The following is a 5436-nucleotide window of genomic DNA, read 5'->3' on the forward strand; positions in this document are numbered from 1 at the left end:
ACGGCCTTATTACATAAATTAAAACCTGAAATGAAATCTAATTGCAATTAAAAAAAATCAAAACTGTAGTTCGGCCACCACCGAGTCCCTCGCAGCTCCAAACCATTAAAGCATAGGAATTAGCTGCATAGTTAGAAATAGGGTGAGTTTACGAAAACTCAATGTGTAATCCCAATAACAATCAAACAGTGAATAACATAGTATCAGTACAGTCTGGGTGCAGCCCTATTCAATAGCAGTGTGAGCCTAAGCCCCATATAGTAACAGTACAGTGCAAGATACAACCCATCCCATAACCATCCAACACACCACCCGTACCAACCAGCACACCTGTGGGGATATCAATCGACCCACCCAACCAGCATACCAAAATCGTAGCAAAGCTGCCAGTAATCAATAACGCAGCGTAGCTGCCAGTAACAGTAAGTGTGGCAAGCCACCAGTAATAGCATATGTGACGTAGTCACCAGTACAGTACTTCCTCCATATCATAACCCGCCCCATGCAGATGTCGTGTCATAAATAATACGCGTATGCAGTATATCATACTCATAACCAGTCATTCAAATGTCATTCACACATTAAATAACCTACTACTAGCATTATAAAGGTCATTTCGACAATTAGGGGTAAAACAGTAATTTTTACCCCTAGAATTATTTCAGTCATTTAATTGATTTTAGGATCTCAGTACCGAAAATGACCCTTCAGAAGGTCTACAGTCATCACGAACGGCTCAGACAACCCGTGTGACTAAAATAGCGTAAATGGGCCTAGGGCCCATTACTCTGCCCAAGTGGCCTATGACGGCCCGAGCCCACGAGAGCGCTCGCGGTGGCCTCAACGGTCTGTCGCCCAAAGCTTGTGGCTCAATTCACCTTGTGAGCATTCGCACGCTTGCGAGATCGCAAATGCCGACGTTTCGACTTTTCGGCTTTTGCCGAATTGTAGTAAAGTAGGAGTGTGAATGCACACCTTTCGGCTTTTGATCAGTAACAGGAATGGTGTACAGTTACACACCTTTTTGGAGAGAAACACGTCGAACTCTGCGCACTCAACCTTGATATCCCAAGTAGGTTTCAAATCTTTTTCACCTCCAATCACCCTCTTGATGGCAACACGCGGAACGAAGACTAGAAGAGGAGGGCAGCAGTATTCGTTCTAAACCCAACAACCTCCACTGTCTAGCGCACAATGCCAAGAACACACCCCTTAATACACCAGGAAGAGCTTCGGCTAGACAGAAGAATATTCGGCTAGCCCAATGAACCACCCAACTAAGTCGAGAGGGAGAAGAACCAAGGGAATTTCGGCCAGTACCCCAAGACAGAAGACGCACTTAAGAACGAGTAGAGAAAGAATACAATTCAAAAAGATGTTCGACTCAACTACCCAAATAGGTGAGGGAAATAGTGGATTTATTTGGCCCAAATGAAATGTAACAAAACAAGAAAAGAAGAGAATCAATTCAACACAAGAGAAGAAAGGTACACCGAAATGGATCAAAAGAACCAAAAGATGAACAAAATCCCGAGGATGGAACAAAAAGAGATTTCGGCTTCTCCTCAAAATACCCAAAAATGACGAAAATACCAGAGTGCTTTTCCCTTAGCCGAATTTGCACAAGCAAGATGCCTACTTCGGCTACAACACTCCTCCCCTCCAACTCTTAGAAAATCTCCCCAAATTACTCCCCTTATCTCTCCCTAATCCTCTCCCAACAAACCAAGACCAGTTCAAACTTCCCCCAGCAGAGTTCGAATTCACTACAAACTCCTGCCGTCCCAAGCAGCAAAATTAACATTCATTGCCTTCCATGGGACTTGAACCCTTGCCCTTCAACTGCCAAACCACGCCACATGCCACCAAGCCACAAGGCTTTTTGTGCTAACTAACTGACACCATTATTTATAACGCCTAAGTACCAGTGCTCAAGTTCTTTTAAAAGCAAAACAAAAATGCTGCAAAAGCCAAAGCTTGAACCTAGGACTACTCAGACACCCCCAAACACACTTAAATCAACTAATCATTCAAGAAAAAATGGAATTTGTGCTAAGCCAAGCAAATTACAGACCCCATAATTTTGGACCGTTACAATAAACACCAAAAATAATAATAAAATAAATTTTTAACCTCGGATTTGTGGTCCCAAAACCACTATTCCGACTAGGGTCTAGACCAGCCTGTTACATGTTCAAATGAAATATAAGAGATATATGGTTAAGTGAATGTATTTTGCATTAAACTATATGAATGAATTGATCTAAATTGATTTTATTTGTTAAGTTTAATTGTATATGGTTTACTAAGCTTTTGAAACCTTACTTTGTGTGTGTTTGCATTGTTTTATAAATATCATAGATATCGAGAGCTCAGAGATCATTGAGGATCATCACCACACTATTGAACTCTAATTTGGTACCATTTGAAAATGTGTATATTGAAGCATGACATGTATAGGCTAGAAGTATGTGAATATGTTTTGGGATATGTATATATTTAGCCATGTGATATGGCTTGGTTTTGGTTGAACTTATGGTTTGATTTTGTTATATATTATGTGATGCAAATGTGTCATTATGATGTGCTTTTTGTTGACTAAAAGAAATAGTCAATTTGGTAAGTTTTGGTTTGTACATATTTTAGAATTGGGTAACAATTTGGCATGAGAATAAATGAAATGTATTAAGGTTATAAACCACATGTTTTGGTATGTTTTTTACTTATATTATGAACATGAGATTGGTTGATAATGATATGACATGAATGTTGAATGTTTTGGTTGTGAAATGATTGAAATTTGATGTCCAATTGGTGCCTATTTGATGCTTGTATGGAGGACCCTTTATGGGTGGCAATTTGGCCTTGCAAATAGCATATTTTTGCCTACATGAGTAGAGACACGCGCGTGTGTCTCAGCCGTGTTACTCGAGGGCCATTCTGAAATGAGCCTGGGTAGACCACACAGTCACACACATGGACGTGTGCTAGGCTGTGTGGCCAAGTCAGTTTCAACCATGGGCTAGACACACGGGCGTGTGGTCAACCATGTGGACAAGTCAGTATGTATGTCCTGCTTTGACACGGCCTAGACACACAGGCGTGTCTAAAGCCGTGTGAGGCACACGGCCTATTCACATGAGCGTGTTACCTGTACAACTTTAAAAAATGTTTAAGATTTTGAAAAATTTTGTATGAGTTCGGTTTAGTCCCGACCCCTTTCTAATGCATGCTTAAGGTCTCGATGGCCTATATAAGGGACTCTATGGTAATGTTCGACTATGATTGTCGATGATGTATATAAATTGTTCGTAAAATGTTTCGATTTGTATGGTAACGCCTTTAACCCTAGTCTGGTGATGGATAAGGGTTAGGGGTGTTACAATTCAAATCCAAAACAAAACCATTCAACATCATCATTCAAGTTTTCAAATCACAAAGTTCATATAAGAAAAAAAAGGCAGAACTGTAGCAAGCTCTCGTTACTCCAGCTTTCACTTTAATAATGGGATTTGATGCAAAACCTAGGGTAGATTCCTCTTCCCCTTCCTTGCGCTTGTGACTTTTTTGCTTTGTAAGCTGCTACCCTTTTCTTTTTTTCTGAGATTTTTACGAGAACCTGATGCAGAGAGAAAAACTGATCTCCGATTCTTCTCTCTCCAAAAATCCTCTCCTCTTTTCTTTTCTCTTTCTTAGGTTTGCTTACTTTCTCGAGCTTTAAGTTTGATTGTGCAGACTAAAATGCCCCTGCTTCATGTTTTATTCTCATTATAGAGTCAATGTCGCAACACACCAGGACCTATGTCGCGACTTAACAACCAATATGCTCCTCTACAGCTATCTTCTGGTGTATGTCGTGACATTGAAGGAAATTTCTAGCTTTCTCTATTTTGCTTTCTCTGTTGTGACATTTGATTCCCCATGATGTGACATGGCGTCCAGTATTGGCCCGAAATGCCTTCTAATGGTCTTTTGTACACTGACGAAGTACGTTAGTTCTCCCTTAGGCCTTATTCGACCCCTAAGGTCAATAAAAGATTTGACTCGCACATTTTATTTAATTTTTGTAATACTAAATAAACTTAATTAAAACATAACAAAAATGTTTGTATTCAAGCTCCTTACATGTGAAAGCTAGTTTAATCTACTATACCGAATTACGGCAGATCAAAATTGTAACAGCACGCTTTTGGTTAAATCGAAATAGTGATTTCAGGACCACAAATCTGACGTTAAAATAATTATTTTATTATTATTTTAATGTTTACAGCATGATAGTATGTTTGTGTGAAAATTTCGTTAAGAAATTTTATCATTTAAATCTTAATTTGATAAAAAGGACTAAATTGTGTAAAGTGTAAAAGTGAAGTTCTATTATCGAAAAGTGTCTAATAGCTTTAGAACTTAAAAGTAAAGGTCCTTATGTGGTAAATAATCCATTAATTTACCTAGTGGACACTTTTGGAATTAAATGGATGATATTAATGGTTTTTTATTATGGTTAATTTGGTAAATTGGAAATTAAGGTTAAATAAATAAAAACAAACAAAATTTTGAATGCATTCATCTTCCTTAGCCGATTCTAACATGAAGAATAGCCATTTCTAGGGCTTGAAATTTGGCCAAGCTTATTTAGCTAATTAAGGTACGATTTTTGTCCCATTTTTAATGATTTATATGTTTTTGAGATCGTTGCAGCTTAGTCTAACTAGCCCAGGGACTAATTTGAAAATTTTCTAAAGGTTTTTGGTTTCGACCATTTGTGTTCTTGATTGAGGTATGTTTTGAGCTCATTTTTTAATGATTTTTATGTTTTTGTGATCGTTACTTTGAGCACTAGCTATCCCGTACCCTAATTTCTGAAATTGTTGATGAATTTGTGAGTTTCCATTGATGAACACTTGAGCTTTTGGATGTTTGATATGAATTATGAAAGCTTGGTGCTTGATATACATGTTTTATAAAGTGATTTTTGAGTAAAAATGCATATTAGGGATTAATTTGAGAAAAGTGTAAATTAAAGGGTTAAATCATGAAATAAATGAAATTTTTGGGCTACTAAGGGTCCTTAGGAAATTCGGCTAGGCTTGGGTGTAATTAAATTTTGTACAATTTGTGTTTTAATGAAATAGGGACTAAATTGAATAAATGTGGAACTTTAGGGGCTAAAGTGCAAAAATGCCCAAAAATGTGTTTTTGGATTAAATTGAATGAATAGGTGATTAAATGGGTTAATTTTGAATACATATAGACCAAGAAAGAAAGAACTCGGATTTAGATTGGGGAAAATCGAAGGTTATCAAGTAATTGATTTGATTCGTCAATTCCGAGTACGAGGTAAGTTCGTACGTGATAAATGAAGTTACAATTATTTTCTTAATGCTTTAATAATGCATAAATTGTATATATGTGATTACGATTACGTACAATAACAAA

The sequence above is a fragment of the Gossypium hirsutum genome, chromosome A11, assembly GCF_007990345.1.
Source record: "Gossypium hirsutum isolate 1008001.06 chromosome A11, Gossypium_hirsutum_v2.1, whole genome shotgun sequence".
NCBI lineage: Eukaryota > Viridiplantae > Streptophyta > Magnoliopsida > Malvales > Malvaceae > Gossypium > Gossypium hirsutum.